We start from the raw sequence: 23,843 nt of genomic DNA, 5'->3' as shown, positions 1-23,843 counted from the left end.
GGAATTTTCCAGCCTGGCTCATGAGAATAGATAGAATTCCTGGGACTGAGTGAGCACCAGTCACAGGTTCCTATAGTCTTTTCAGATGGTTTCTCCCTGGTCTCATGTGGTTTCTCCCAGATGGGCTCTGTTCGTTCCTCTGCTGAATACCTGAGGGGCTCCTCCTTAGATCTCCAGGGTCATTTTTCTCTCTGTTCCACTCTCTCCTCTCCGTGGTTCTGATCTGTGATCTCTGCCCACTTTCACCACAGTTCACCAGACTGTCAGCTTCATCACCTCCTGTCAGGGAGTCTGGTTAACTCAGCTTCCATTCCTTCTCCCTGTGTTGGGGCCTGGAAATTCTCTCAAGGCAGTGAAGTGGGGCATTCCTTAGGCTAACCTCATGTGTTTCCAGGATCATTGTATTTCATTCCCTGAAGTTCTTTGTCATGAAAATCATTATTTCATGTATTTTGTCCGTGTTGTTTTTGCTCGCTCCACTCAAGAAGGTAAATCAGTAGCTGTTCACTCTGTCTTGGTTAAAAACATAATGGCAGCTGGAGACTGTCCACAGGGTTGTTCTTCCTACTCTACTTACTACTTCCTGCTCATCCTTCATTTCTCAATGTGACATCTCTTCCCCAGGGAAATCTTTCCTGGACCCAGTCTATGCCAAGTTCTGTTATGTGATCATAGAACTCTCTTTTCTTAGAGCATCTATCTAAGTTCATAATTATTTTATTTGTCTTCGTCTTCTACTAGACTTCAAGCTAAACAAGACCCAGGAGCATCTGTTTCATTTGCAGAGCTTTAGAATAATGTCTTCCACATTATAGACCCTTAATACTTGTTCAGTGAGTGGATGAGTGAACATGAAAGGCACAGTCCTTTATGCTCAAAAATTACTCATATAATTTTTTTGTTTGTTTCTATCTTTGTTTTCTTCATCATGCAGATTCTGTTAGCTTGTTGAAAATTCAGGATGCAATTCTTTGCAGGAAAGATTAGTAGATTTTCAAAGAAGCCACTGTGAACTACTTAGAGGAGACTTTTACAGAAAGAAAAGTAAGGTTAATGGGCTACAAAAAGAGCTGTCAGAAACCAAATAAGTGGAATTACAGTTAGAGCAACAGAAAGTGGAGTGGGAACAAGAGCTCAGCAGCTTGAGGTACTGTACACCTCACTTTTAAAGAAATATTTGAACTATTGTTTCCTTTAATATTGCAGAGACGTAGACGTGTTATAAGGACTAACTTATCCTCTAGGATTTTACAGGGGAGAAAGTGTTACTAGTAGTTTGGAGTGTGAAATTCTTGGAAATAATATAGCAGGTTCTTAACAGTGAATGCTTCTAATAACTTAATGTATAGTTTTCCAAATCATCATTTTCATGAGTGTACAGAAGTCCACCATAATGGAAACCCCATTAAATATTTTCCAAATTGACTTTCAGTTGTTTTTCACTTTTCTATATTCTATTTAATACTGCAAGGGACACCTTTTCTATAAATTCATTTTTACCTTTCTAATTATTTTAAATACATTTTCTTTAATAATATCCTATAATTTGGTCAAAGTATGAGAACTTAAAAATGGTCTGTGATCTATATTTCTAAACTATTTTAGGAAAGTTTATATTACTTTACACTCCCACCCACAGATTTATGAAGTAGCCATTTGTCTCAAGAGAAGATGAAAACAAAATTTATGCATTTTATTCTTAACCCTCTGTCTTAAAACAGTGACCATTATATTGTATTCCCCCCAAATTTACTATTTTAAAAATTGTGAAAAGGAAACAAAAGTTATTGCAACAGTGAATAATCTCATGATTTTCTAAGAAGAGTTTTAAATTTTTCAGATTCACCTTAAAGCAAGAAGAAGAGAACAGAAGAAATGCCAAGATGTTGCATGAAAAAATGAGGGAGCATTTAAGAAGAAAAGAAGACTGATATAGTAAAGAAGTTGAAGTGAAACAGCACCTAGAACTCATTTTCCAAGCAGTAGAAGTGAAAGTGAAGACTGAGAGAAATAATCTGAATCAGGTAGAGTAATCTTTGGTGAAAATTTCAAATTTCTAATATGATTTTATCAATATTATTTATAATATCCCCTTTAAAAAATATAATTTATTTAGTGTTATTTTGTTTAGTGTTATGGGAAATTTTAGGTAAATTGTTAAAAACAAAAGAAAAGAAATTCAAAGTTCCCAAAGTAACAAGGCCAGAAATAAGAATTGCATGATCCTGACATGCTAGGTGCACTTTTTCGAGCAAAGGGAGGAAGAGGTCACAGCAGTAGCTCACACAATAGATCCTGAGAAACTAGAGGGTTGAGAATGGTGTAGAAACTGGAGGTTAAGCTCTCAGTGCACCTCAGGCAACCGATCCTTCAGCCTTGACTGACCATTCATGAGTGAATAGGTCTAGAAGAGAAGGGGTGCTGGGAGGGACCATCGTGCCTAATTTTACATCAAGTTGCCTTTGGTCTTCAATCTGGCAGGTGACTGAGGGTCGTGGACCCCTCTCCCTCTGTGCCCATCAGCCCTCCTGCCCCATGAACAGCTCAGAACAGGCTCCAGCTTTCCCAGCTCTGTTCTCCCTCACAGCAGAGTAATCAAGGACAGATGTTAACTGGCATCCTCGAGAGGTGCAGGATTTTTTTTCCAGCAGTTGGTAGAAACCAGACACTCTTGAAGTTGGTTGTCCTTCCTTCTGCAGAGTTCTTGAGTGGCATCTCACAGCAGAGGAATTTGCTTCCACACCCGATGTCTCTCTCAAACATGGACTGGGTCCCATCCCCGAGGTCCTAGCAGCAGATCTCCCACAATGAAAAGGTGTCAGGAAGAGCTCAGGAAAGTAGTATTTTTAATGCAAATCCATTTGTCTAGAGCAGTCAGGTGGTGACATACGATGGCCTCATCCAAGGAGAGGCCTTTAATATTTCCATAGGAATCAATCTCAAATTTTCTGTGACTATCTCAGAGGAGCTGGCATCCTGATTGTGATTTAGGCAAGGAAGACCGTGTGTGGTCTACCAAGTCCCTCTGCTTTGGAGTGAAGGTGTCAGTCACTCCATGCACGTCATCACCTTCAGTGTCTGAATTAGAGTCCATTCTTGGCTCCACTGTCATTTCTTTAACCAATACCCTGTCAAAGACCTTTTCACATCATTTACTGTTTTTCATTTTGTAAAAAGCTGCCACATCAGTTGTAGAAACACTTTTGAACACTTTAAAAATTTGTTTCTTTAGAATAAACTTATAAAAGTGCCTCCCCCACACCAAGTTGGGGAGGGGGTGGACTCTTGCTACCAATTAAAGATATTCTGGGTTTTGGTAATGATTTCACTTCCTCAATTGATCATTAGGTTAGTTTATCACTTTCCCTAATGGTAAAGAGGAAACTATAGGCAGTTCAGAAACCACATTGTGGGTGTGATTCTTCTACTTGTGAGAAAATGAGCACTCTGCTCTGTGAGTGTCCTATTTCAGTACAAGGAACTTTTGAAAACAGTAATAGATATGACATAATATATATTTAGTGATAGTTATTAAGTGTTTTTCATTGTATTTTCCCCATCTTACTATTTTAAACATTATGGAGAGATAATGAAAGTTATTGCAGCAGCAAATTATCTCATAGTTTTCTAAGAGCTTTCTAAATTTTAGCTTATTTACCATTAGTGTATGTACCATTAATGAAATAGGAAGCTTATTTTGTATTGATATGTTTGTACTAGAGACATGTGGTTTGATGTAAGAAGACTAGTAGAGTCCAAAGACCTGGAGAAAGGCTGCAGCTTACTCATATTTTTAACTTTTTCCTTTCCAGAATCATTACAGCTAATGAGTTAATTAATGTTTGTAGAAGTGCCTAGTACAGTTGTCAGTATAGGTATAGGTATAATTCAGGTACAGTATAGGTATAATTCTTGTAATTGCCTATTAAAATGTTAGAAGTTAGCATATTCTCAAGGAAAAACTTTTGTACAAAATTTAGTCTATTTATACAGAGTTAAGGCTCTTACTGTGAAGTAGATGTATAGGAGGTATCAAATGCAGTGTTTATAAACCTAGAAAGTGGTGTTGTTTATTGAATTATAGTTAATTAACAATATTCTGTTAGTTTCAGGTATACAGCACAGTGATTCAAATATATATGTATATGTGTGTGTATATTATATAAATGGGGCTTCCCTGCTGGCTCAGACTGTAAAGAATCTGCCTGCAATGCAGGAGACCTGGGTTCAGTCCTTGGGTTTGGAAGATCCCTTGGAGAAGGTGGAGAAGGCAATGGCACCCCACTCCAGTACTCTTGCTTGGAAAATCCCATGGGCAGAAGAGCCTGGTAGGCTGCAGTCCGTGGGGTCTCTAAGAGTCAGACACAACTGAGCAACTTCACTTTCACTTTCATGCACTGGAGAAGGAAAAGACAATCCACTCCAGTGTTCTTGCCTGGAGAACCCCAGGGATGGGGGAGCCTGTTGGGCTGCAGTCTAAGGAGTCACACAGAGTCAGACACGACTTAAGCAACTTAGCAGCAGTAGCAGCAGCAGCCTGGAGAAGGAAATGGCTACCCATTCCATTATTCTTGCCTGGGAAATTCCATGGACAGAGGAGCCTGGTAGGCTATAGTCTATGGGGTCCCAAAGAGTTGGACATGACTGAGTGACTAATACACATACACACTTACTCACACACACACTCACATGTACACACATATTCTGTTTAAGATTCTTCTTGTAGAATATTAAGTGCAGTTCCTAATGTTGTACAGTAGATCTCCGTTGGTTATTTTGTATATACTAGTATGTGTATGTTAATCCCAACATCCTAATTTATCCCTTCCCCTACCCGGCTTTCCCCTGTGGTCACCATAAGTTTGTTTTCTGTGTCTATGAGTCTCTTTCTGTTGTGTGAACAGGTTCATTTTAGATTCTACATATAAGCAGTATGATATAATACTTGTCTTTGTCTGACTTACATCACTTAGGGTGATAATGTCTAGGTCCATCCCTGTTGCTGCAAATAGAATTATTTCATTCTTTTTTATGGCTTACTAGTTTTCCATTATATAAATATTCCACATCAGATGCAATTTTTAAGTGCAGTCAGATCTATGTATATTTTATTTTAAGCCTTCTGGGTTTGTTGTAGTTCAGAGAGAAGCCTTTCCAGTTCTGAGCTTCTTGAAAAGTCTCTTGGGATTTCGTTTTGACTTTCGTGGATTCATTGTCTTCCATTAAATTTCTGAACCTTTGGGAATTTATGCTTGTATAAAGTCTGAGATTTGTATTGAACCCTATTTTTTCCTGTTGGAGACACACTTGGTGCAGTCTTCTCATTGTATAAACATACAAGTTAGTCTTTCATTTCAGAAGAAATCATGGAATGTCAGTTTACTGAGTACTAGCTAAACATCTCCTTTGTTTCACCTAGGTTTATGATAGTTGCAAAGAAACAAAAGACCTGTTGCACAAAAAGCACATGTTGCAGGAGGAAATTTCCATGCTAAGACTGGAGATAGATGCACTGAAAAATCAGCACCGGAAAAAGAAGAGAACTATTTTGAGGGCATTGACATTCTCAAAGTAAAGAATGATGATCTTCAAAAGGCAATAAAACTGAATGAGGAAACGTTAACAAAGACTATATCCCACTATACAGGCCAGCTTAATGCTCAGACAGCTGAGAATACAGTGCTAAACACTAAGCTGGAGAATGAAAAAGAGAGCAAACAAAGACTGGAAACGGAAGTGAAATCCTACCGTTCTAGACTGGCTGCTGCCTTACATGATCATGATCAAGGTCAGACATCAAAAAGAGATCTGGAACTTGCCTTCTGGAGAGCAAGAGATGAGTGGTTATGTTTGTGGGACAAAATGAAGTATGATGTGGCTAATCTAAAAGATAACAACGAGATGCTTTCCCAGAAACTACCTACAGTGGAAAGTATATTCAATAAGATGAAAATAAAGCTGCATCACACGAGAGATGATCTTAGAGAAAAGACTTTGATGTTAGAATGTGTCCAGAGAGATCTAAGCCAATCAGAGTGTCAAAAGCAGGAAACTGAACACATGTATCAGAATGAACAAAGCAAAGTGAATACATACCTTAGAAAGCAGGAATCCTTAGAGGGCAGATTATCTCAACTCCAGAGTGAAAATTACAGGTAATGCATGCATTCCAGGTAATGCATGAAACAGAGCCAACAGTAAAGAGAAGATGGTCATTAGCATCCAAGACCAGTTTCAGCAGATCGTGAGAAAACTTCAGGCCGAACATGACAAACAAGGTCTGATGCTTGAGAAAAGAAACAAGGAGTTCATCAAGGAATGGAATCATTTAAAAGAGAGAATGTATTGTCACGAAAATAAGAAAGCAGAAGGAGAAATGAGTATCCAGAAGGAGAAATAATCCTCAGACTTCCTGAAAGAAAGTTCAAAGTGATTCTTGATTCTGGCTAAATGTTGTATCTGCTGCTGCTGCTGCTGCTGCTAAGTTGCTTCAGTCGTATCCGACTCTGTGCAACCCCATAGACGGCAGCCCACCAGGCTCCCCTGTCCCTGGGATTCTCCAGGCAAGAACACTGGAGTGGGTTGCCATTTCCTTCTCCAACACATGAAAGTGAAAAGTGAAAGTGAAATCGCTCAGTCGTGCCCAACTCTTAGCGACCCCATGGACTGCAGCTTACCAGGCTCCTCCATCCATGGGATTTTCCAGGCAAGAGTACTGGAGTGGGGTGCCATTGCCTTCTCCAAAATGTTGAATCTAGTTGAATACAAAAATACACAGGCTGTGAATCTATGGCCTCTCAACCAACCTAAAAGCATACCTTGTATCCAGCAAATAAAAATTAGACCAAAGAAATCCTTTACTTTGAGTAGGGACATTGTGTCGTTTATGAAATGTTAAGAGATTTAGTTCTAAATTGTTAACATAGACAGGTACTGGTAATTTACTCTTTATTAAGGTAATAATTTTAATCTTTATGTTACCACATTTCAGTATCATGACAAAGAAGATAAATGAAATGCTCAAACCTGAAATAAATATTTTGAAATGAAGCTTCAGTTACCTGGATTATCTTGATAGTCAGTTCCAGATTTCCCAGAGGCTGTATTTTATATATCATACTTTTGCTTCAGTATAGCTTTTTGTTATCTTTGTTGGTAGAATTTTATTTTTATTCATGTCAATTTGAGTTAATATGGGAAACATTTTAGCCTTGAATAATTTATTCTTTAAGCCTCCCAACTCTTCAAATGCATCTACTTATCATTAAATCATAATTTGGGACTCAGGTGGTGAGCTTTAGCAAAACTATTCTTGATTTAATCTTCCCAATGCTATTTATGATTTACTTAACATTTTTACAAACAATGTGCTCATAATTCTCATTTTAAGTATCAATTACTATCATTTGAATACAAACTTGTCCTCTAAAAATGAAGGATGGCAGGATTCATGAGCAGCAGGAATGGAGTGAGTCAGGGAGAGGGTTGTAGGAGCTGCGATCTGGAAGCAGGTAGAGGCCAGGTTATCGAGGCTCCTTGAAGGCCATGGGAGCAACCTCATTTTTTAAATTGCATTTTTCTTTTATATTGGAATAATCATGATGGTGTGATCACTGACCTATAGCCAGACATCCTGGAATGTGAAGTCAAGTGGGCCTTACAAAGCATCACTATGAACAAAGCTAGTGGAGGTGATGAAATTCCAGTGGAGCTCTTTCAAATGCTGAAAGATGATGCTGTGAAACTGATGCACTCAATATGCCAGCAAATATGGAAAACTCAGCAGTGGCCACGGGACTGGAAAAGGTCAGTTTTCATTCCAATCCCAAAGAAAGGCAATGCCAAAGAATACTCAAACTACTGCACAATTGCACTTATCTCACATGCTAGTAAAGAAATGCTCAAAATTCTCCAAGACAGGCTTCAGCAATATGCAAACCGTGAACTTCCTGATGTTCAGTATGGTTTTAGAAAAGGCAGAGGAACCAGAGATCAAATTTCCAACATCGACTGGATCATGGAAAAAGCAAGAGAATTCCAGAAAAACACCTATTTCTGCTTTATTGACTATGCCAAAACCTTTGACTGTGTGGATCACAATAAACTGTGGAAAATTCTGAAAGAGATGGGAATACCAGACCACCTGATCTGCCTCTTGAGAAATCTATATGCAGGTCAGGAAGCAACAGTTAGAACTGGACATGGAACAACAGACTGGTTCCAAATAGGAAAAGGAGTACATCAAGGCTGTATATTGTCACCCTGCTTATCTAACTTATATACAGAGTACATCATGAGAAACACTGGGCTGGAAGAAGCACAAGCTGGAGTCAAGATTGCCAGGAGAAATATCAATAACCTCAGATATGCAGATGACGCCACCCTTATGGCAGGAAGTGAAGAAGAACTAAAAAGCCTCTTGATGAAAGTGAAAGTGGAGAGTGAAAAAGTTGGATTAAAGCTGAACATTCAGAAAACGAAGATCATGGCATCTGGTCCCATCACTTCGTGGGAAATAAATGGGGAAACAGTGGAAACAGTGTCAGACTTTATTTTTTTGGGCTCCAAAATCACTGCAGATGGTGACTGCAGACATGAAATTAAAAGACGCTTACTCCTTGGAAGGAAGGTTATGACCAACCTAGATAGCATATTCAAAACAGAGACATTAATTTGCCAACAAAGGTCTGTCTAGTCAAGGCTATGGTTTTCCTGTGGTCATGTATGGATGTGAGAGTTGGACTGTGAAGAGAGCTGAGTGCCGAAGAATTGATGCTTTTGAACTGTGGTGTTGGAGAAGACTCTTGAGAGTCCCTTGGACTGCAAGGAGATCCAACCAGTCCATTCTGAAGGAGATCAGCCCTGGGGTTTCTTTGGAAGGAATGATGCTAAAGCTGAAACTCCAGTTCTTTGGCCACCTAATGTGAATAGTTTACTCATTGGAAAAGACTCTGGTGCTGGGAGGAATTGGGGGCAGGAGGAGAAAGGGACGACAGAGGATGAGATGGCTGGATGGCATCACTGACTCAATGGACATGAGTCTCAGTGAACTCTGGGTGTTGGTGATGGACAGGGAGGCCTGGTGTGCTGCAATTCATGGGGTCGCAAAGAGTTGGACACGACTGAGTGGCTGAACTGAACTGAACTGATGGTTGATTTACAATTTTGTGTTAGTTTCAGACGTAGAGCAAGTTGATTCAGTTACTTGTACACTACATCCATTATTTTTCAGTTCCTTTTCCCAGGTAGGTGACTACAAAATATTGAGGAAAGCGGTTAGCTAAGGGCAAAGGTGGGGAGGAGTGATAAATTAGGAGTTTGGGATTAATATAGACACACTACTAGATATAAAATAGATAAGCCACAAGGTAATGGCCTCATTTTTCTGCTGAGGTAGGAATCTATTGGAAAGATCTGAGCAATGGTTGGAATATGTGAAGATCTCTGAGTTAATCAAAGCTTCTAATAAAAAAGGAAAGGAAAATATTTCCACACTTTCCACAGTGTGGAATTTTCCATCACTTTTCCCACCTACACACTCATTTCTTTCTGGACATGAGGTGGTGAAGCTCTGCAGATTTATTGGTAGGGGCAGGGTGTGGACAGTGGGGCCACATCCTTTGTCTGAGTAACTTAATATCAGGAAGGCTGGAGGGTGGCCCCTTCTGTGTCTATAACCAGAGTCAGTGAGGAGGAAAAAGAAGGTGAGTCGCTGTCTGTGGTGATGGTTTTCAAAGTTCATATGTTGGAGTTATCTATTATTAACCTAACATAATAGTAAAGTGATTTGATAAACTCAGTGACAGAGCATCTTATTAGGCAGGTGTGAGACAACTTCAACAAGAACTGGATGACACTGTAAAAAAACAGTCTATGTCGGAGGCTTCACTGAAAGTCATGTCATGTTATTGTGCTAAGTTAGAAGCTGAGGCACAGGATTTGAAGAACAATTGTAAACTACTACAACTACATCAACTCACAAGTCAGGTATGTATGAAATTGAACGTGTTAACAGTTAATATGTAGGATAAAGTGTTTTAGGGCACTCATTTTCATGGTCAGCTTTCTTCTGTATTTTTGTTACAAGTAACTTACTATAGTTTTCTTATCTTTATAATGCACTCGTTCCTTAAACTCTGACTTTCATCCTACCATTTGCATTATATTACTTTTTCCTTATATTATTTATCCTTAGGAAAGTTGAGAATTGTGCCTCATTATTCACACAAGTTGAGAGCCTTTTCTTCCTTTGAAACAATACTTTTAAAAGTGATAGCTGTATTACCATGATGAGGCAAGCCAGATTAAAATCAGAGGATAATATAAATTTAATGGAACATTCAGAAAATTATAATTTCTCATCTTTCCTTTTGTGAATGGCTGTAGAGTTCTGTATATATTTATTTCATGGATTTCAGAATAACTTGTGCAGAAAGGGTATTATACAAACCAGTTGAAGTTTAGGCATTGCCTTCTTTCCTTTTCATTTTAAGGATATTGTAAAAGCATGGAGGTACACAGATGGTGTAGAATACGTACATCCAAACTAGAGAATTAAGAAGGTTATCTGGATCCTGCCATTGGATTTTTTTTTAAAGCTATTGAGATATAATTGACATATCATAGAATTCACCCACTCAACATATGTAGTTCAGTATCTCTTAGGCTAGAGAGGTGTAACCAGTGACTACAGTCAATTTTAGAGCATTTCCATCACTCGCTAAAAGAAACCCTGCATCCCTTAGCCACCACTTGTGGCCTCCCATCTCTCTCAGACCCAGGCAACCCCCATCTAATATTTGTCTCTGTAGACATGCCTGTCCTCGGTGTTTTATATAAATGGAATCATGCTATATGCTCCTTTGTGATGAGCTTTGCTCATTTGATGTCATGTTTTCACAGTTCATCCATGTGATAACAAGTATCAGTTTTGCCATTTCTGTTGGTTGTCAACAGTAAGCTAAGCCATGCATCCATCATCACTTGATGGAGCTTTGGGTTGTTTCTGCTTTGAGACTATTAATAATGCTATTTTGAACATTGATTTCCATAATTCTGTGTGCACATGTTTTTATTTCCCTGTGGTTGTATCTTATCCTCAAAGTTAGCTGGCTGATTTCACCTTTTCTTGGCCCTTGCTCAGACTGTCCTTTCTGTCTTTACAGTTTCTTTTCCTCTTCGGTAGTCCTTCATTATTTGTGACCTGGCACCCAGTCTCTCATCCTTCATGGAGCTTTTGTGACTGTCCAGCTCTTTGAGCCTTTTCACATTAGCGCTTGTTACCTAGACTCTGAGGAACAGTTTAGCCCCTAATTTTACACTGTTGACATTTCTTGCATGAGGGGGAATCTTGGCTAAGTATACATTGGTCTAATAGCAAATATTTATTGATATGCACATCACTTGTCTTGTATAAATGGGCAGTAACAAAGGATTACAAGAATGAGGCATTTTTTATTGTTGCTGTTCAGAAAAATGTGTGGATCATCTCTGTAAACTGTTAGGAAATGGGATTTCTTTAACTTTGAAAATAATTCTCTTTGGAATGCAATTCAAATTAGCAAAAAGTCTTTGTACTTCAGAAAAAGGCTTATGGGATTAGAATCCATATTTATAAGATTTATTAATTAGAGTCTTATTCTCATGGTCTTCTTTTAGGAGGGACTTATTAACTTAGCTCTAGATAACTCAATACAATATCCCTCAAACTTCTTTAAAATCCTGTTATATTAAAATGGGGGAGGAGTAACAGACATTCTACTAAGAGGTGACTTGTAGTCATTTTATGAAGAAAAAGAAAAACATTATTGTAGAACAATAAAAGCGTAAAATCAAGTGCAATTGTTGTGTGACAAAAATGACAGTGAAGAACATATTTTGTGACTCTTGGTTTGAACTTCTTTCTTGATTCTCTGAGTAATCTCTGGTCCTACATTCTATAATACAGATACCGTCATATTTATTTGATCCTGGATTTGAGTTAGGCTGTGCTCAGTCCACTTTCTTCACTAGCAAAGAGTATCTTTTTATTCTTGAAGACTGATGATTTTCCAGCAGAGCTGGAAACCGCATCTTCAAAATGTCTGCACCTGGATGCAAAAAATCAAGTTTTTCAACAGGAGTTATTATCTATGAAACTAATGCAAAAGAAATGTAAAAAACTAGGGAAGAAGAAAAAGAAGTTGGAGTAAGAAGTAGTGAACCTCAGAAGTCATATAGAAATGAATATGATAGAACACATTCAAGGAGAGCAATATCAGCAGGAGATTGAATAAAGAGTGAGACAGGATCTTGTAGAGAAATGAAAAGAATTCAACCTATTTTTGCCGGTTAATTTGTTGATCTGTCATATGCTTGAATTCACTTTCACTGTACATTACATTTTAGATCTATACAGCTTACGTGTTTCCTCTACCTCCCTTAGAGCAGTTAGTTTTGTAGATTTCTGGAAGGAAGGGAGGCATTTGTTTTCCCTTTAAATATTTCAGTTTCCATCACAGTTATCACTAAATTAATCTTTCAGAATGATTCTCACTAGAGAATCCTTTTACTTATAAGACCAATTGGTAAAAAAACAAGGTCATTAGGAAGAAAAGAAAATATTGTGGTTTAAAACTGGTACCATCCTCTTGAATTATTCTTGTCTTGTTCAATTTTTAAAATTTTAAGTTGATCCTCTTATTCTTTGAATTATCAGATTATATAAGTACTACTATAACAGTGATTCCACTTTAATTTTATAATTCAGATTTAATTCACTTCACATTAACAATAATTGTTTTAAACTTCCGCTCTTTTTTTTTTTCACCTTTGAAATCACTCTTTGAATCACTGACTCAAAAGTAAAGGGAACAAGTATAATTTTCAAGGTTAATGATTATTTTAAAAATGTTATATTTTTCAATTTGCCTTAGACACAAGCTGAATTCCAACAGATGAAACTCAGAATTAAAGACTTGGAATCTGAACTCTCCAAAATGAAAAATTTGCAAGAAGATTCTAATAAAGCATAGTTGGAAAAATATAAGCAACTCTACCTAGTAGAATGTGAAGTTAGAAAGTCATTGGAAGATAAACTAGAAAAGCAGGTCAAAACACAGAATCACAGAAACTAAATTAAGTTCGTTAATTTGTCTCTAAAGCCTAATTTTTATAGAGTGGGGTACATGCAATTAGTAGGAAGTGAAAGCTAACTACATGGTCACTGCTAAGGGGGCGCTTTAAGACAAATTATTAGTACTGTATTAAGTTTTTCCGCACTATGTAAAGGCATACTTATGAAATAGGGGGAAATTAAAACATGGGTTAAAGGCAGGATAAATCACAAAGTGGCTAAAAGTAATATAGTGACCTGACTGAGGGGTCTGGAGAATGGAAAGGGCAGATCCCACCTTCAGTGCCTAGTCCAAGTTTCCCCAACTATCTGAAAGCAGAGCACTCCTAGGAAGCCTTTCATAAGCCAAAGCAGCATAAAGCAAAGAAGCAGGTACCCGAGGACAAATTCTGCTAGTTGATACATAAAATGAATATGCACAAGTGAAGCACAGGTGCTTCCAGACAGGGTTTAGGGCTGTGGGGACTTGATGCTGAAATGTGGGGTATGGCTTCTGGGGAAAGAGCTCAGTGGGGCCAGTCTCCCTGCTGGGGGAGTGCAATGCCTCTCACTGTAAAACCGTACACTGAACACTGTTTAGAGTTTTGGCCTTTTTAATGAGACCAGAAATTGTCTTCAGATTTTTTATTTCTCTATCATCAAAAACAGGTACTGACATAGGTCCTTCGTAGATGTGAAGTAACCTAAAGTGAACTGTGGAAAAGCACGGGGTACTTGTAAGTGATCCTGGGGCTGTTTTAGCTCTTTTCAGCCTCACCCTTTGACTTTCTCATCCTCCCTTCAGATTGTGGCTCTAAGTGATACCTCAGAGCCAAAAGCTTAATTTCTCCAAGGTCATGAGTGAAACATGTATACAAGGGTGGTGAAAGCAAATGCTTGAAAGTGGCTTTGTGGGATGGTGTGTTTCTTCATCCCTGAACTGTTTCCTGGAGGCATGTGTGTCCCAGGGGGCAGCAGGTGTCACTGTGAGGCCACCTCCTTTTCTCTCTGATACCCTTTCTCTCCTCTCACAACTGTGATTTGTTAATTGAGGAGCCCTAGACACATGTGCACTTCTTTAGAACAAGGTTACAACTATCATTGTTTATAGGAGGTCTGCTCTGTGTTTTCAGTGTTCAAACAGTTTATTTGGAATACTATATGGCAACTTTTAAAATGCAGATAATTTGGGGAAACATGAATAAAGTTGGTGTTTTCCATCTTCCCCAGGACTCATGAGAGGCTGGCGATGATCAGTACCAAACTTGAGGTGAAGAAAGAACAGAACAGATCTTTACTCAGCCCTCTTAGCACGAGGCCAGTCCTGGAGCCCCCTTGTGTTGGAAATTTCAATAATCCTTTAGTGCTCAACGGAAATCCTACTCCAAGAGCAAACGTAGGGTTTTCTGCTTCAATTCCATGCCCTTCGAAAAACAGCATGGAGACTTACTTGACTGAGGTTAGTTCTATTATCTTTTGTTCATTTGGGTTTCAGATTTCTGATATGAATGATCCTTGTTTTTAATTTGGTGAACTTATGAGTTGTTTATTTGACTTATGCACACTAAGTAAAAGCTGTCATTAACTGTGCTAATCAAGGAGACATTTAATGATTCTTTTTTGTCCTAGATCTCTTGTTTTAAGAGATACTTTTAAATTTCTTGAAAAGCTGCATTGAAATTCAACTTTAGAAATGAAATCTTATTGCCTAGTAACTGAAAGTATACTTTATGATGTTTGACTTACTTTCCAATTGATTTCACTTTGGCAGTGGTTCGTAATCATTTCCAAGCTTTGCTGCACCCACCACAGTTTATCTACACCTAAGCATAAGTGACACTGGCAACCCATTCCAATACTCTTGCCAGGAAAATCCCATGGACTTTATCTCACTTTATCTCTATCTTGACATCATCTTGATAAATGGTATTTAAGATAGCAATGATAGAGAGTCTTGAAATTGCAACCAGTTTTCATTGTGTGATCATTGTGGTTAAAATACCCATTTCAGTCTGTGCACACGGGTTTATCATTTTGATAGTGTTTCTGTGATGTTGGTGATGTAGACAAGTAGCCCTTGTTAAATGCAGTCTCAACCTGTTTTCTCATTTGACATCTTGCCATCATAGAAGAGCAACCTAAAGTTTCTTCTACAGCACTGTGGCTATGTTGGGTCTTAGTACTTGAGAGCTGTGAAACTGGAGGATGTGCTTTAGCTGTGCAGTCACAGGGGGACTCTGAAAACTTCATCCCAAGTCAGACACTTCCCCATGCAGGCCTAAGGGGAGGAAGCAAATGCTTGACCCCCATCCCAGACACAGGCTGCCTACTGAAGACCCAAGTTCACGGTGCTGTGGGCACATAACATCTTTTCAAAGAAGAGATTTGGAACCAAGCAAACACTTCTTAGTTCCTTGTCCCAAACTCACCCATTAGACAAATCTCTTCTCTTCTTATATGGCGGGTAGGAATATAAGTCCTCCCCTTGAAACTTCATGCTAAGGAAATGAAGTTCAACTGTAATTTCTGACCAGATTTAGATTATAATTCAAATTACACTCATATTTTTTGTATAAATTAAATAATGATGAGAGCTTGGATAGACATATGCTAGACAGTAAAAAGAAACCTGTTGCATGTTTTAAATTTTGCTCTAAATAACCCAAAATGTGGATAATTCATTGTTGATTGATTTTAATCAGGTTTTATCTAGAGAAAATGAACATCCTTTTAAGGATGAATCTTTTCAGTTTTGGCCTGCTTGATTCAAATAAAGATTTTCTTCTTCAAGTTCGCTGTCTTGTTTTTATTTTATTTTATTTTTTTAATTTAATTTTATTTTTTTAAATTTTATTTAAATTTTATTTATTTTTTTAAATTTCATTTTATTTTTAAACTTTACAATATTGTATTAGTTTTGCCAAACATTGAAATGAATCTGCCACAGGTATACCCGTGCTCCCCATCCTGAACCCTCCTCCCTCCTCCCTCCCCATACCCTCCCTCTGGGTCATCCCAGTGAACCAGCCACAAGCATCCAGTACGGTGCATCGAACCTGGACTGGTGACTCGTTTCATACATGATATTATACATGTTTCAATGCCATTCTCCCAAATCTCCCCACCCTCTCCCTCTCCCATGTAGTCCATAAGACTGATCTATACATCAGTGTCTCTTTTGCTGTCTCGTACACAGGGCTATTGTTACCATCTTTCTAAATTCCATATATATGCGTTAGTATACTGTATTGGTGTTTTTCTTTCTGGCTTACTTCACTCTGTATAATCGGCTCAAGTTTCATCCACCTCATTAGAACTGATTCAAATGTATTCTTTTTAATGGCTGAGTAATACTCCACTGAGTATATGTACCACAGCTTTCTTATCCATTCATCTGCTGATGGGCATCTAGGTTGCTTCCATGTCCTGGCTATTATAAACAGTGCTGCGATGAGCATTGGGGTACACGTGTCTCTTTCCCTTCTGGATTCCACATTGTGTGTGCCCAGCAGTGGGATTGCTGGATCATAAGGCAGTTCTATTTCCAGTTTTTTAAGGAATCTCCACACTGTTCTCCATAGTGGCTGTACGTATTTGCATTCCCACCAACAGTGTAAGAGGGTTCCCTTTTCTCCACACCCTCTCCAGCATTTATTGCTTGTAGACTTTTGGATCACAGCCATTCTGACTGGCGTGAAATGGTACCCCATAGTGGTTTTGATTTGCATTTCTCTGATAATGAGTGATGTTGAGCATCTTTTCATGTGTTTGTTAGCCATCTGGATGTCTTCTTTGGGGAAATGTCTACTTAGTTCTTTGGCCCATTTTTTGATTGGGTCATTTATTTTTCTGGAGTTGAGCTGCAAGAGTTGCTTGTATATTTTTGAGATTAGTTGTTTGTCTATTGCTTCATTTGCTATTATTTTCTCCCATTCTGAAGGCTGCCTTTTCACCTTGCTAATAGTTTCCTTTGTTGTGCAGAAGCTTTGAAGTTTAATTAGGTCCCATTTGTTTAGTTTTGCTTTTATTTCCAATATTCTGGGAGGTGGGTCATAGAGGATCCTGCTGTGATGTATGTCGGAGAGTGTTTTGCCTATGTTCTCCTCTAGGAGTTTTATAGTTTCTGGTCTTACATTGAGATTTTTAATCCATTTTGAGTTTATTTTTGTGTATGGTGTTAGAAAGTGTTCTAGTTTCATTCTTTTACACATGGTTGACCAGTTTTCCCAGCAACACTCGTTAAAGAGATTGTCTTTAATCCATTGTATATTCTTGCCTCTTTTGTCAAAGATAAGGTGTCCATATGTGCATGGATTTATCTCTGGGCTTTCTATTTTGTTCCATTGATCAATATTTCTGTCTTTGTGCCAGTACCATACTGTCTTTGATAACTGTGGCTTTGTAATAGAGCCTGAAGTCAGGTAGGTTGATTCCTCCAGTTCCCCTCTTCTTTCTCAAGGTAACTTTGGGTATTCGAGGTTTTTTGTATTTCCATACAAATTGTGAAATTATTTGTTCTAGCTCTATGAAGAATACCGTTGGTAGCTTGATGGGGATTGCATTGAATCTATAAATTGCTTTGGGTAGTATACTCATTTTCACTATATTGATTCTTCTAATCCATGAACATGGTATATTTCTCCATCTATTAGTGTTCTCTTTGATTTCTTTCACCAGTGTTTTATAGTTTTCTATATATAGGTCTTTAGTTTCTTTAGGTAGATATATTCCTAAGTATTTTATTCTTTTCGTTGCAATGGTGAATGGAATTGTTTCCTTAATTTCTCTTTCTGTTTTCTCATTATTAGTGTATAGGAATGCAAGGGATTTCTGTGTGTTGATTTTATATCCTGCAAATTTACTATAGTCATTGATTAGTTCTAGTAATTTTCTGGTGGATTCTTTAGGGTTTTCTATGTAGAGGATCATGTCATCTGCTAATAGTGAGAGTTTTACTTCTTCTTTTCCAATTTGGATTCCTTTTATTTCTTTTTCTGCTCTGATTGCTGTGGCCAAAACTTCCAAAACCATGTTGAATAGTAATGGTGAAAGTGGGCACCCTTGTCTCGTTCCTGACTTTAGAGGAAATGCTTTCAATTTTTCACCATTGAGGATAATGTTTGCTGTGGGTTTGTCATATATAGCTTTTATTATGTTGAGGTATGTTCCTTCTATTCCTGCTTTCTGGAGAGTTTTTATCATAAATGGATATTGAATTTTGTCAAAGGCTTTCTCTGCAACTATTGAGATGATCATATGTTTTTTCTTTTTCAATTTGTTAATGTGGTGTATTACATTGATTGATTTGTGGATATTGAAGAATCCTTGCCTCCCTGGGATAAAGCCCACTTGGTCATGGTGTATGACCTTTTTAATGTGTTGTTGGATTCTGATTGCTAGAATTTTGTTAAGGATTTTTGCATCTATGTTCATCAGTGATATTGGCCTGTAGTTTTCTTTTTATTGTGGGATCTTTGTCAGGTTTTGGTATTAGGGTGATGGTGGCCTCATAGAATGAGTTTGGAAGTTTACCATCCTCTGAAATTTTCTGGAAGAGTTTGAGCAGGATAGGTGTTAGCTTTTCTCTACATTTTTGGTAGAATTCAGCTGTGAAGCCGTCTGGACTTGGGCTTTTGTTTCCTGGAAGATTTTTGATTACGGTTTCAATTTCCGTGCTTGTGATGAGTCTGTTAAGATTTTCTATTTCTTCCTGGTCGAGTTTTGGAAAGTTGTAGTTTTCTAAGAATTTGTCCATTTCTTCCACGTTGTCCATTTTATTGGCATGTAATTGTTGATAGTAGTCTCTTATGATCCTTTGTATTTCTGTGTTTTCTGTTGTGATCAAAAATATTTATCCTTTCTCAATTACCTATGTCAACTGCTACAAATAGGAGTTTGCTTTTGATTTATTCTTATTTATGCATTTAAAGCACATAATTTAGTTAGAAAGTCATGTCATGCCACAAGTATTGTTTAATTTTATAAGAAGGATTTATATATTCATTTTGTCCATGTTATAGTTAAAAATCTTTGTGTTTTTTCTTAACCTGCAAAAGTTGCTGGCACAGGACTAGGTAAGGATGCCATTGGCTTTGTTAGTTCTTTTGTAGAATTAGGAACTTTGAGTAAATCAATGAGTCTCATACCTTACAAAAGTTTTTTTCTTCAAAGAAAACTACCTTTCTTCTAAAAAAAAAAACTTCTGCGTAGAACCATGTTATATAAAATGGAGACAAGTATAGAACTGTTTAGCTAAAGAGTGGCCAGAGCCCCTGCAGCTGTGACTTCTCTGTTCCTCAACCCTGCAGTGACCCCTGTGGGACCTTCCCCTTCTATGGGACATAGTTCGGAAACTAACACTTATGAGAGAATCCTTCTCGCTAAATATCTTCAGAATTAAATCTTGCTGGCACATTTTTTTCTTGTATATAACTTTCTCACCTTTCTGTGTTTTCGTTAAATGGAAAAGTTTAAAGAAAATCACAGATGTGTTCTCTTTATTAACATTCAACTCAAACTACTTCCTTCATTTGAACAGGATCCTCACCTATAAGTCAAAATAAAGTCTCAGAAGTAAATATATAGGCCAGGAGCTTTTAGGGGAGAAGATAGTAATCTTGTGGGTCATTCCAAGGATTATGGGTCATTCCCTAATTCTCTGAAATTATGTGTACTTGATAGACTGATATTTATTGTACTTTTTATCAGATTAATCTAAATAGCATTCCATATGTATGTTCTCTGTTATCTATAAGCAGAATAAGTAGGAATTCATTTTCTTTTTTTAATGTGTTGTTTTTTTTTTTTTTTCCTACTGAGGTAATCTTCAGGTTAGGTCTAGTCTCTAAAAGTATTATTTAAAAGTCACATTTAATAAATTATAAACATATAACTTTTTTATCTTAAAGATAAATATTTGACTTATTTCAGATGCAGCGGGAGTTGGACAGGAGTATAGCTAGAGAACTAAGAGAAGGTATGTTGCCAAAATGTACAAATTAAATTTAGACATTGATTTCTGAAATACACTGTAAACAATAAATGGCATCTCTTTCCATTGTTTGGATAACAGATACTATGTTAAATATATATTTTTTATACATAGCTAATTAAAAAATGTGAAAACATGTGCAGTCATAGTGAAAAATATCCTTCTTCATTTATTCTTCATGTACCATAACTTGAAAAACTGTCTCTGAAGGTCTGTGTTTTTCTTTGTATATCTAGCTGTATCCTTCTTCTACTTCCTCCATCCCTGTGGAACTATCTTCCGACACCCTGACACTATTCTCAGATACCGTGGCATTCATCAACTCCTCAAGTGTCTGGTAGTGGTGAAGGCTAGGAAACCCAGACTCAAGCAGTCATGTTTGCATAGCTGTCACTTGGTGGGTGACTTCAAAATTTCTCTGTCACTAGATACATCACCAGTTTATATTTTACCCTCAGGAAATTCTCCAAACACCCACATCAATTTGAGTCCTTCCAAAGTAGTTGGCCTTATCTCTTTACCACCTTACTCTGCTGCTTCGCTCTGCATCTAACCAGCCAGATTGTGTAGGATCCCACAGATTCGCTTGCTCACCTCTGGTCTTTGTATGTGCTTCTCCCCTCTATCTCTTGTACTTTTTCCTGTACTTCAGGTAGCTACATACATACCACCTCCACCAAAAAGCTGGCAGTATTGACACAAAGCTGGCTTCCCCTCCTGAGTGTTCCTTGTGCCATCTTTTATATCTTAGTATTTGTGACTCTGTATGGAAATTGCCTGTTTGTTTATTTTTCTAGTTTAGCGCATATCGTTCTTCAGGGTGGACTGGGTCACCTTCACCTTGTAATTCCAGTGCTTGTCACAGAACTTTTGCATGAATACATGAGTATTCATCAATTCACTCAATTGCATGAGTACATGAATGAAGAATGATAAAACCAGGAGCTCTGATACTCAGCCCCACATGCGACCATAAGCAGATTATAAAATTGTGATCTTGATTAGTATTTTATCTTGTGCCATCTATAGATATATTTCATTTTTCAGAATACTAGGAAAGGTCTCAGGTTTTGTTTGTTTGCTTTACTAATCTTAGTTAACCCAAGTATTTTAGGTAAAGAGTATACTTCTTTCCTTTTCTTTCAGTTGATGCTCAGTTTGCATCTGATGCCTTTAGAGTGTCTTCTTGAGGATCTACACTTGGGTCAAATGTGTGTGATGACCTACTTTTATAAACAGAAGAACAAGATATACAGATTTGGAAGGAAAAATATATGATTTAGAAAGATAAATAGGAAAAGTTTCTCTACTGGACTGTTTCCATGATATTGTGTTGTTTCCCATTAAACATGATGAGAAAATCTTCATTAAAGGAAAATATTTTTGTATTATGTGTGTATGATGAAAATTTATATAGCATTTTAAGTGATGTTTCTCTGCATCTAACTTACTTTTTAGCAGATTTAAACATCAGCACTGTTGAATTTTCCATATTCTAAGTGATAGTGTTAGTCACTCAATTGTTTCTGACTCTGTGTGACCCCATGGACTGTAGCCCACCAGGTTCCTCTGTCCATGGAATTCTCCAGGCAAGAATACTGGAATGGGGAGCCATTCACTTCTCCAGGGGATCTTCCAAATCCTGGGATCAAACTGAGGTCACCTGCATGGCAGGTGGATTCTTAACCATTTTAGCCACCAGTGACACCCTTTACAAACTCAGACTGAGCTCTAATACCAGCTATTTAAACAGCACCCAAACAAACAGACTTGTAATTAATATTTAGTGGTGTTGATTGATAGCATTTTTGTATTTTCCAGTTTTTATCACTACCTAAATATTTAGATACTGCTGTTATGGCTTCTGTCAATGTTTTGATGTGTTACAATTGTTAATAGTGGCATAAAACTTACTATATGTAACTTTAAACACAGATTCATAGGCCTTTCCTCAAGGAGAAATAAGATTTGCCTGAGTTTTTGCCTTTTAAATGAATTAACTTTTTATAATTTTTATTCTTATTAGAAGATAAATACTTTACAATATTGTGATGGTTTCTGCCAAACATTGACTTGAATTTGCCATAGGTATGCATATGGTCCCTCCCTCTTGAACCTCCCTCCCCATTGCACCCCTCTAGGTTGTCACAAAGCACCAACTTTGGGTTCCCTGCATCATAAAGCAAATTCCAAAAAGACACATATACCCTAGTGTTCATTGCAGCACTACTTACAGTAGCTAGGACATGGAAGTAACCTAGATGTCCGTCAACAGATGAATGGATAAAGAAGCTGTGTATTATTCAACTATAGAAAGGAATATTTTTGAGTCCCTTTTAATTGACTTTTGATTTACTTTTGGAGGCAGTGTTAAAATTAGAGAAAGTTCCCTCAAATAAATAAGATTTGCCTAAAACTTTTCACCTTATCTTTACCTATCTACCAATCTGTCTATTTTTGCTTTGTTTTTTGGAAAAAGTCTTGGAAGACTCTTTTTTTGGAGAAAGCACCAGACAAACAGAAATTATTACAAAACTCCCCTAACTCCAATATATCCTCCTAAGGTACCATTTATCCTTCCTAAATGTTATTTGTTCTCCCATAAGTACCTCACCCAAGTCACCTGTTATTGAGAAGATGCTTTTTTCTCCTACTCCCTGTAATTTATTAAGTAGTATATCAACTACCATGGAGGAGCCTGGTGGGCTGCAGTCCATGGGGTGGCTAAGAGTCGGACATGACTGAGTGACTTCATTTTCACTTTTTCACTTTCATGCATTGGAGAAGGAAATGGCAACCCACTTCGGTATTCTTGCCTGGAGAATCCCAGGAGCAGGAGAGCCTGGTGGGCTGACGTCTATGGGTTCACACAGAGTCGGACACGACTGAAGTGACTTAGCAGCAGCAGCAGTATATCAACTCCCAGTAATTCCATTAATGCTGAAGAAGCAGATGTTGAACATTCTATGAAGACCTGCAAGAACTTCTGGAACTAACACCCCAAAAAGATTTCCTTTTCATTGTAGGGGACTGGAATGAAAAAGTAGGAAGCCACGAGATACCTGGAGTAACAGGAAAAATTGGCCTTGGAGTCCAAAACGAAGCTAGTAAAGGCTAACAGAGTTTTGCCAAGCAAACACACTGGTCATAGCAAACACCCTCTTCCACCTACACAAGACAACACTCTGCACATGGCCATCACCAGATGGTCAATACTGAAATTAGATTGATTACATTCTTTGCAGCCATTCAGGCGTGGCCTAAATCAAATCCCTTATGATTATACAGTAGAAGTGACAAATAGGTTTAAGTGATTAGATCTAATAGAGTGCCAAAAAAACTATGGACGGAGGTTCATGATATTGTACAGGAAGCAGTGATCAAGACAATCCCCAAGAAAAATAAATGCAAAAAGACACAATGGTTGTCTGAGGAGGGCTTACAAACAGCTGAGAAAAGAAGAGAAGCTAAAGGCAAAGGAAAGATATACCCTCCTCAATACCAAGTTCTAAAGAATAGCAAGGAGAGATAAGAAAGTCTTCCTCAGTGATCAATACAAAGAAATAGAGGAAAACAATAGAATAGGACAGACTAGAGAACTCTTCAAGAACATTAGAGATACCAAGGGAACACTTCATGTAAAGATGGGCACAATAAAGGACAGAAATGGTATGCACCTAACAGAAGCAGAAGATATTAAGAAAAGGTAGCAAGAATACACAGAAGAACTGTACAAAAAAATCTTCATGACCCAGATAA

General features: G+C 37.7%; 1 pseudogene; it reads left to right on the top strand.

The window, feature by feature from the left end:
- LOC129634477 (ankyrin repeat domain-containing protein 26-like) overlaps positions 1-23,843 on the top strand; it is a 198,795-nt pseudogene that overhangs the window by 69,591 nt on the left and 105,361 nt on the right.

Source organism: Bubalus kerabau, chromosome 19 (genome assembly GCF_029407905.1).
Source record: "Bubalus kerabau isolate K-KA32 ecotype Philippines breed swamp buffalo chromosome 19, PCC_UOA_SB_1v2, whole genome shotgun sequence".
In the NCBI taxonomy this organism is placed as follows: domain Eukaryota; kingdom Metazoa; phylum Chordata; class Mammalia; order Artiodactyla; family Bovidae; genus Bubalus; species Bubalus kerabau.
This window is presented reverse-complemented; position numbering and strand designations above follow the sequence as displayed.